Raw genomic sequence first — 10,616 nt, 5'->3', positions numbered from 1 at the left:
TCTAACATCTCTACGATCGCAGCACTGACTTACATAAATTCTGTGATTCTATGCTGGTCCAAAGCTGACCACATCATTACGCTTGTCTAAATTAGGATTTAATTTATAACCACTTAGAAAAAAGTAATTCTTGAAAATAAGATTAGCATGGAAATACGAACCAGAAGATACTTAAGTGTGTTTTCTTCTACACAGACCAATTAGTTTTGATATAGATTCCCAAGAGCTAGTTGACAAAATCAATATAAAAATGTGGTTCCAAAATATTATAATGATAACCCGCTCTTATGGGAGACTATTAGAAATTAAAAACAAACAAATTCACTTAAAGTTGCAATCATTCTGTATCAATATGATGACAGGTTCTTCCCAGAGATACAATTTAATCAAAACAAAAGGCTGATATCCAGTTCACGATAACAGCATTCTGAACTTCCTGAGATGGTCAACAAATGTCAAATAATATGATTTGAAAACAGATAATTCCCAAATGCTCTCTATCAAACGCATTTTATAGAGAAAAATACTGAGGTTAAGAAAGTTTTGGGACCTTCCATGGTTTCATAGCTAGTTAGTGGCAAAGATTTCCCCAGGTCTCTTGCCTGTGCTAGAACAGTGCATTTTGAAAATTTCCATTTGAGCTGGAAGATTGAGCCTATAGCTACAAATGATGCCAGAAGTGGTTCCCTATGCACAACCCAGGGGTTAGGATTCTGTGAGACTCTTCAGAGACCCGTGGGGTTCACTCTCAGGAACATGAACCATCACATCTCTAAGGGGGCTTCGCAAAGTTAGTAGAAAAATTCCATTATCTTCTAATTTCATTCTGGTCCAAACTTTTTGCAGCCCCTTTATCCAAGTCTTCATAGTCCTAGCACGGGGTGTTAGTGCCTTGTTTGTTAGGCTGACTGGGACTTACTTACAAAACATGGTTTCAATGAACTCTGCTACATTTTAAAACACGCCAATGATTTGCTTTGGGGATTTGAAAACAAACTTCGTTTATATAATTTTAAAGTTAGTGCTTTATAGTGATTATTTCAGTAAGTGATTTTTTTAAGTGTTGGTATTTTAGCCACTGAGATACGAAGGCAGTTGTTACCTAGTAAGTCGTCTACTTATTGGAGTTAGCTAGTAAATGGAGGATGAAGTGCTAAACTAGACAGATGTGGAGACCAAACCAAAGACTGTTTTCTTCTTAGTGAGTAGATTCAAGAACTCTACAATATACAAGGAATTTAGAATGAAGTATATTTAGATCATGAAGCAGTTCTAAGTTTTCTTTTTCTTTTATTAATCATTTTATTGGGGGGTTCTTACAAATCTTATAACAATCATTCACTTGTATTAAGAATGCTTGTACATAGTCACCATCAACATTTCCAAAACACTTTCTTTCTACTTGAGCCCTTGGTATCAGCTCCTTGTATTCCCCCATCCTCCCACCCTCATGAATTCTTAATCAGTTATATATTATTATTGCTATTCTATGCTTTCTCAAACTAGAAAAAAAACTTTGATGTATAAGCATATTTTATGCCAGAACAGGACAGGACAGTCTAAAAAAAAAGTGTTTTTTTGAGATGTAATTTATATACCATAAAATTCCCCCTTTTAAAGTATATAATTCAATTGTTGCGATAATATTCATAGAATTGTATAATTATCAGCATTACCTAAATCTAAAACATTCTTATAACTCCAAAAGGACGGCCCCCTCCAATTAGTCCCTAATAACCAAGAACCTGCTTTCCGTCTGTTTGGACTTAGAACATTCTGTGGAGATGGAATTATACAATACATGGTTTTGGTGTCTTCCCCGCGCCCCCTTAACGTGATAGTTTTCAGATTTACCCCTGTTGCAGAATGTCATTCCTTTTTATGACCAGATGGTATTCTATTGTATCCATATGGGATACATTATTTATTAATTTATCAGTTTATGAAAATTTGTTTCCATCATTTGTCAATTATGAATAATAACGCTACTGTAACCAAACTATGTCCAAAGCAGTCGCATTATTTTATATGTATCAGGATTCTAATTGTCCAGGTCCTTGCTAACATTTGTTATTGTTTGTTTTTTATTGCAAACAACCATTTGAGGGCATGTGAAGTGATCATTTTGCCTTTGATTTCCATTTTCTAACAAAGAATTCTGTCGATCATTTTTGTGTACTTATTGTCCATTTACATATCTTTTTAGGGAAATATCTATTCAAATTTGTGGTAGAGTGTCACAGTTATCTAGTGCTGTTTTACCAGAAATGCCACAAATAGGTGACCTTAAACAAAAATTTATTCTCTCACAGTTTAAGACTCACATCCTAATCCCTCAGAACCCATGGGCACATTGTTTTATATTGATTCCTGGGCTGTGTCCAGTCATCAGGGACTCGGGGTGAACATGATCAGGAATTGGGGACAGAAAGCTCTGGAGAAGAGCTATGTAGAGAGGTCCGTTGGACACACACGAGGTTGTTGACATGAGTAGGAATTGAGTACAAGAAACTGGCTCAGGAATTCGGGGGTTTAAATGAGTTAAAACAAAGCCCTTTACTGTAAATTGACAGCCCACATGGCTATGTGATGACTTAAAACAAGGCATGCGTTCTCGGGAAAAGCCTTGATGCTTACGCTCTCACCTTTGATTAACAGTCAAACTTCAGTATGCCCGCTAGGATTCTTGTTGGAAGGAACATGTGTCCTACTGTAGCGTTTGTGACAAAGTCAGCTTCACCGGCAAGCAGACACAGACGTAGCAAATGAAGCCATGGATTTAAAGACAGGAAGTCCCCTCCCTCAACGCCCCCTGACCCCTCAATCCTTTCTGGGAATAGAAATGATTGTGCTGAAGGCTAGGAGATTCAATTGTGCACTTGTCATGACTTTGGCAAGCAGCCATCTTTTCTGCCTGCTTCTACATGCTGCTTTTGTGCTGCGGATGGGTGTACTAAACGCACTGTGGTGTAAAATGTCATTGCTGGATCGCCAAGTGGAGGCTGTCATGTGAGAGCGCTTCCCCAGGATGACCTATCAATATCGGTCCTCGGCAATCGAGTGGCTTCAAGTCACATAGAGGGCATTTTTATGGTTCAGATACAAGTGTAGACATAAGAGCCATCCTTCAAAGTACAGCTACCTTGTTTTGAAAGAAAACTTAATGTTCCTTCCAAAATGTTCTTATTTTTAAAGCTAGGTAATGCCAGCAAATTGTAATTGCTATTTCCAGAAGAAAAAATATAAATGACTAATACCGTTTTTTTAAAAAGTTCAATCTTGCTGTACCGGTAAAAGCAGGGAAATGCAGCATTGCTTGCTATGGAAAATAGCCAAAATTATATATGTGCAAGCACACATGATACTGACAATGTATTTCCAAAGGCCTTTTTATCTCATTGCCGTTGGTGAAAATACAATCGTTTTTTTGGGGGGAAAAAAGATCTGTCAAAAGGCTTAAAAATTTTAACAATATTTGGCCTAATAATCCTGCTACTAAAATATATCCTATGAAAATAATTTTAAAAACAGTTTTCCTCCAAAGATGGTATGTTATTTAATATGCAGAGAAATTGAAAATAATAAAAATGTCTCATAATGTAAAAGGTTAAATGTATTCTCATAAAGCAATTAAACATCTAAAAATGTTTACAAAGTATTTTTTCTTTTGAGTGACATAAAAAGGCTTATTAAAAAGATTAAGTTAAACAAATAGCAAGTAATTATATCCATAAGGATTTAAACTAAAAAAAATGCAAAATAACCACAAGAAACATATTTTAAAATGTTGATTGTAAAGGATATCTGTGTGGGGTAAGAAAGAATGTTCAGGTTTGTCTACTTGTGTACATTTTATATACATTTCACAAAGAACAAGTATCATATTCATAAACACTCAGGATATGTAACAATCTTCCATCAGAAAAGTATCATTGTCTGGGGAAATTAACCTACACTATCCTATGCCCATTTTGCTTTGCTCATCATCTTAGACGTCATCTCATATTTCCCCCTCATAGCTCTGGCTCTCTCCCTCATTTCAGTTAAAAAGTCCACCTCTAGCTGTCAGATGTAAAAACAAATTTCAGCCAGCCACTACCTCTGCTTTCTCTTTGCCTGGGAATCGGTTTCTTCACCATTTCTGACCTTTTCGACACTTGTCTTTCATTGGGCGTTTGCCTCTTTGTTTCTGTGTGAAGCTCCTGAGCACATCCATAGGCCTGATGAGTGATTCTGAAGTTTAAAGTCTGGCAGGTCCCTGTTTCCTTTGCTAGCTGCCAGCCAAGGGCCCTGCACTGCTCCTAGAGGTTGCTCAATCCTTTACCTGTGGTCCTCTCTAGTCCAAGGCAGAAAATGGCATGTTGAGTCCTTCATTCCCTTAAAATCGACTTCTGTCACCAGTTGGAGAAAACTCACTTGTAAGAAAACTCATGTGATTACACCACCCCACCTGGATGCCTCCCCAGTCTCAGGGTTAATTATACGAGATAGCATGGAACATAATAGTGGAAGGGAGACTGATCATATTCACAGATTCTGGGGATGGGATGAAAAATTCTAGAATGTAGAATATCATCTATCATAAGGTCTTTTAAGTCTCCTTTCTTTTGCAATATAGCTCAAAACCTAGAAGCATGGACATCAGTTGAGACTACCTGTGCAAATCCTAGTTCTAACAGATAACAGGACTAGAAACGGCAGCTAGCTACTTAACTTCTTAGATTAGTTATTTTAAAAAATAGGTATAAAACAGTCTTTATCTCATCAAATCACCGTAACTTTTAAAAGAGTGTGCTCAGAAAAGTACTTGGTACATTGTAATTATTATGTGGGCCTTTGCTTGTATTACCTTATTTTTATATACACACTAATTTAAATCTTAAGGGGAAAGTCTGTTATATTATTTTTTTCCTGGCTTCAGTTGTCCATTAATTTTAGTATCATACAACTGTGAAAATGTAATGTATAATGAGGAGGATGCTTTTAATTTTCTTTCTTCAAGACACAAGAAAGACCAATGGATTAGTTCAAAAGCGGGGAGGGGGAAATAGTCCTTTAGAGGCTTTTAAAAATACATTACTCTGCTTTAGGTGAAAGTATACAGAGTAAATGAGTTTCCCTTTTAGCAATTGATACCTATATTGTCTGGTTGCAATCCCCCAAATGTGTCAGCATTCTCCTCGCTTCCAGTGTGGTTTCCTATTTCTGTTTGTCTGGTTTCCCTAAATTTTCTCGCCTTCCTAACTTTGTTTTGGGCAAATGTTGCCCTAAGCAATGACATTCATATATATGAGAGCGTTTATAAGAAACAAATGCAATGACATTCATATATATGTGTCAGAGAGAGTTTATAAGAAGTATTTATAGATCAAGCAATCATCCCAGCCCAGTCCAATTCAATGCATGTCCTAACAAACATGTTCCTCCTTGGTGCTATTGAGTACTTGCTAGTCCAGTCATTATTGGCTGAAGGGTGATCTCCATGAATGCTGTCAGTTCTAAATTAGGGTACCCAAGGGCCACAGTCTCAGGGGTTATACCAAACTCTATCAGACGATTTAGTCTGGTTTTACTATGAATCTGAATTTTGTTCTACCTTTCCCTCCCCTTCTATCCAGTACTTCTACTATGATCCCAATCAGAGCGGTCAGCAGTGGTAATTGGGCACCAACTAAATCTTGGTCTTAGGTTAATGGACACTGACTCTGCGGTCCATTAGTCCTTTGGACTAATTGTTTCCTAAGGTCTTTGTAACTTAAAGGAGCACCCACACACTCCGAAGACTTCCGCAACTACTCACACCAAAGCAGAACATAGAACACTGTCTTGACGGACACTGTGATGCCAGCTGAACTGCGTGTCTCCCAAGACCACGGTCCCTAGTCTTCAATGACAGGATCTCAGTCTTCAGAGGCGTTTGCTTATATCTATGACGCTGTCACGACTCTGCCTCCTATGTGCTCTATTTGCAGCTCATGCAAACATATATGCAGGAATAGCCACTATTAATCCTATACATGCACATGGTTGTAGTCCCATGTTCTCCTGTGGCTTATTTTTTAAGAAGGAAAATAGCAGATCCTGTTAACTAGGTTATAAAATTGAGAATCAAGACCTTTTTTTTTAGTATGCCATTTATTTAAAATATGCTTAATTCACTGTCATAACTAGAAGAAAGGGCATGTGAAAATATAGGTGCCAGCAGCTTAGGAAGGACAAGGAGACTGACATAAAGGCATGAGAAGAGAAGAAAAGGAACAAAACATCTTCATAATATAGATTAGTAAAGGAAGAAAAACAAATAGAGGCAAGCTGAGATGAAAAATTACTGAGAGGTGGAGAGCAGAGGAGAAGAGAAAGGAAAACATTGTGGAGATGTAGTGAGCACTTATTATGTGCCTTGGATAGCTAAGGACCTAAATTATTTCACTGAATCTTTAGATTTCAGTTCAGTATTATTGTCAGTGCAGTATTATTCAATATTGTTCAGTGTAGTAGTATTTCAAAATTAGAAAGCTATGAGTAAGAGAGTCCAAAGAACCTGTCCAAGATCAATTGTTATTATATAGTAAGAAATACACTATTTTCTTCTAGACTCCACTGTAATATGTTGCTTCTGTGTCCTTAAAGACTAACAGATAAAAGATGCTCTTCAACTTGATGTCCAGGCTCAGTGTTTCTGCCACAGTGACAAATTACTTCGTATATGAGTTCAGTGCTTGGGTGATTCTGTCTCTTAATACTGCCTGAGAATATTAATTATTTGAGTCAACATCCTAGCTGTAGTTGAAGTACAGCCCCAAATAAATTATGCCTCAGGATATGCCACTCTTCTGAGCCTTCGTTTACTTGTCTATGAAATATAGGCCTTGAACTAGAAGTGATTTTCCATCCATTGTAATTCTTCAATCCTTAGAAGTAAAACCATTCAAGTAAATGGCAAGAAGTAGTAAAGTAACAGTAGTAAAGAAGAGTAATAGGCAATCTCAAGAGTCTTAGCCAAGATCTATCAGAAACAAAGTAGAATTTCAATGTGTAATGTGTATTGAGAAATAGGTTTCTGTGCTGCTCTAGTCCAGGTCAATACACGGACCTCTGCAGCTTGCTCATTGGATGACTTTATTGTTGTTATTGCTGTTAGAAGCCACTGAGTCAGCTGTTAGAAGCCACTGAGTCAGCTCCTACGTATAACATAACAAATCGCTGCCCATCCTTGCACCATCCTCACAATTATTATGTTTGAGGCTATTATTGTAGTCACACAAAAACCAAACCAAACTCATTGCCATGAGTTTATTTTGACTCAGCAGCTCTATATACTAGTAGAACCGCTCCATAGATTTCTGAGCCTCTGATCATTACCAGAGCGAAAATCCTAATCTTTCTTCTAAGGAGATCCTGCCCATTCACACTGTTGACCCTGCAGTTACGAGTCTAACATATAACCCACTACTCAACCAGGCTTACTTGTAACAATCTTATGAGGCAATTTTCACATGATCACAGGCCAAACCTTGGCTCTAGGAAGCCAAAACAAGGACAAATGGGTAGTATGGTAGGCCAAGGTGACTAGAGAAACAAATGCAATGACACTCATAATTATGTGTAAGACAGAGTTTATATAAGAAGTATTTATAGATCAAGCTAACATCCCAACCCAGAACAGATCAAGTCCATAAGTCCAATAATAGTCCATAAGTCTGAAACTAGTCCCTCTTCAGTCTCACAGACACACGCAATGATGCAGAATGCAGGAAGACCACAGACCAGTGGGTGCAGTCTTTCAGATCCAATGGTGGTGGATGCATTGCCAGTGTTTTGGTTGCCATTAATGTGGCTCAAAGCCACAGGAAGGTGAAGTAGAGAGAGAGACGGAGTGGCCTGCTTCCAGCGAACCATTTATCTCAGTCACCTTCTAATCAAGCTGCAACTTAATTGACAGGGTAAGCTCTGCCCACATCTTCCTATGGGAACCATGTTGGCGCGCGCGTGCACACACACACACACACACACACAACTATCACAGTCCACTCCTTGACAACTTGACACTCGTACACAATTCTTTAGCTATATATAATTTTTAAAACAAGGAGAATAGTCAAATCCTATTTGTGTCTAACAGGATAAAACTAATATGCAGACAACTCAAAATGTGCTAGCCTTACATAAACATAGTACTCTATAAGTGACAAAACAAATATTCTATGCCTAACAATTGCAGTTATATGAACACCTACACCTTAGTCCTATAATTCTATCAACATATCTCCCCACCCATGAAAGTTTGTAAGTAGCCATTTCATGCCTTTATCCTCCCCATTTTAGGTATCTGGTTTCTATCTTTCCCATTTATATCAACCCAATGGTCTGAGGAGACAAGCATGGTCTTTGCTGTGAAAAATGTTCATTCCAGTTGGAACCTTGTGAGTCCACGTCCATGAGCAAAGTCACATCAGGCCATCCATAAAGTCAGCAGCAATGTGCACCAATTCACAGGCTAAAAAAATGTAACACTATCTGGTTGGGTTCTGGTTAACGCAATGTGGGCCGCTTCACGTAGCCCCACCAGGGTGGCTTTTGGCTGCCTTGCATTTTGACCATGGGCCCTGTCACAAATTCTCAGTAACCTTAGCTCCCTTGGGCTATGTCATGTCATAGGCTAAAGTTCTACACAACTCTTTAAACTTTAGACCAGCCAATCCGCTCTCGTCTTCTCCTCTAGTGCCTATAAACCAGGTTCAAGGGTGTCATTAACCAGACTTAACCCATCTCCCTACTGCTGCTTTTCGCCCACTTCCATTCAACAAATAGGTCCAGGTGGTCAGCTAGCGGACCATAGGCTGCCCACAGGCTTCCTTTAACATTCAGTCCTAGAGAGGGGAGCTTCTTCGTGGCTCCACAGTTTTCCAGCTTTAGGCATAAACCACAAGTTCAAAATTCAAAAAGACCAAATTCCTTTTTCTTCAGTCTGCCAAAAGCAAGTCTGGACAGCCAGCAAGTCTTTTCAAAGGCAAATCTCCTGAGAACTCAAGACACAAGGTGGGGATTATTTTTTCAGCGCCTCTTTTGCATGTGTGTCCCACACCCATTTAAAGACCCAATTTTAATGGCTGAAGGCAGTGAGCTTACAAACTCTCTATTCATATTTCCCCATAATCGTTTCTAACACATATTATATTAATAATAATGAGTAGAAGAAATCAGTATAAACCTAGAAAAGTCAGACCCTGAACACAGTCTTAAAGTGACATTCAATCTTATGTAAACTATCCCATTCATATGTAATATGGCCTGAGGCCTCCGGCTGCATCAAACCAGGATGGGGCCTTTTGTCAGCCGGAACTCAAAATATACATTTATCACATTCATTTTTGCCATATCAAGCAAAAATAACCAAAGACAACAACCGGAGAAGGCTTGAGGTCCCATGAAATCACATTTCCTAGGGCTCAGGACACTGCTGGTTAGAAAAATAACTGGGATTTAAACGGAGGCCTGAGTCTGGTCACCCCTCTCCGTTAACCTCTCCAGTAGATGTCCAGCAAGCAGGTCTATTTCCCTCAATGATCACTCTGAAATTGAAGTTTTTGATTTAATTTGAACTTTGAAGACACTCAATAAAGCAAACGAATGAACCTCAAAAAAAAAAAAAAAAGAAAGAAAGAAAAGAAACAAGAAAATAATCCAAAGTTTAACTTTCCATGTTCATTCCAGAAAAAAACCTAGTAAACTGTATGGCCATAGCTGACCTTCAACTAGACAAAGAGAAAGACGGCCAGGAGGCAGAGGTCAGACTAGCATCCACACTCAGTCTTCATGATTGTTCCTCTACTACCCACGCCCAAGGTACCGTAATGGTTTAGCTTGGGTTGACTAGAGAAACAAATTCAGAGATACTCAGATATGAGGGAGTACCCACAAAAAAACAAGAATTTTTTTCTAAGCTATATATTTATTTATTTACAAAACAATCTTATCACCTTCAATGTACTCTCCATTACACTTAAAACATTTGTCCAATCTGAGATTCCATTCTTGGAAACATTTTTCAAACTCATCTGTTTGGAGGGCTGACAGCATTTTCCTCTTTTTGTTCTTCACCTCTTCTACATCATCAAATTTCTATCCTTCTGCATTTGTGGAAACAAAAAAGAAGTAGCATGGATCAAGGTCAGGTGAGTAAGGTGTGTGGGGCCAGAGAGGCGTCCTGTTTTGCCAAAAACTGGTGCACTGAGATGGCTGCGTGAGCAGGTGCATTGTTGTAGTGGCAAAACCAGTTCCCTGTCTGCCACAAATCAGGCCTTGTTTTTGGTCGCAAACTGTTATACATTCTTTTAGAACGTCTAAATAGAAAGCTTGATTAAAAGTTTGTCCTGGTGGAACAAACAAATGCACTATGGGCTGACATTTTCATCCATTTGGGAAGTTTGCAGATGTTCAGAATGAGGTTTGTCATCAATCAACATTTCACATTTTTGAAATGAGAAAACTACTTGTACACTTGAGTTTTTTTTCCCATAGCACTGTCCTTGTCAGGTGTGTTCAACATCACAACAGTTCATGCAGCCTTTTTACAGAGCAGGAAACAAAATTCCACAGCCTCATGCTATTCTCTT

At 38.4% G+C, this 10,616-nt stretch overlaps 1 protein-coding gene across 17 annotated transcripts in view; it reads right to left on the bottom strand.

The window, feature by feature from the left end:
* DLG2 (discs large MAGUK scaffold protein 2) overlaps positions 1–10,616 on the bottom strand; it is a 1,827,487-nt gene that overhangs the window by 631,736 nt on the left and 1,185,135 nt on the right. The window lies entirely within an intron of this gene.

This window comes from Echinops telfairi, unplaced genomic scaffold (assembly GCF_000313985.2).
Source record: "Echinops telfairi isolate 266 unplaced genomic scaffold, ASM31398v2 ScPeMD7_1713;HRSCAF=2227, whole genome shotgun sequence".
NCBI classification, from domain to species: domain Eukaryota; kingdom Metazoa; phylum Chordata; class Mammalia; order Afrosoricida; family Tenrecidae; genus Echinops; species Echinops telfairi.
Note: the sequence above shows the minus strand (reverse complement) of the source record. Positions and strands in the feature narration are given on the sequence as shown.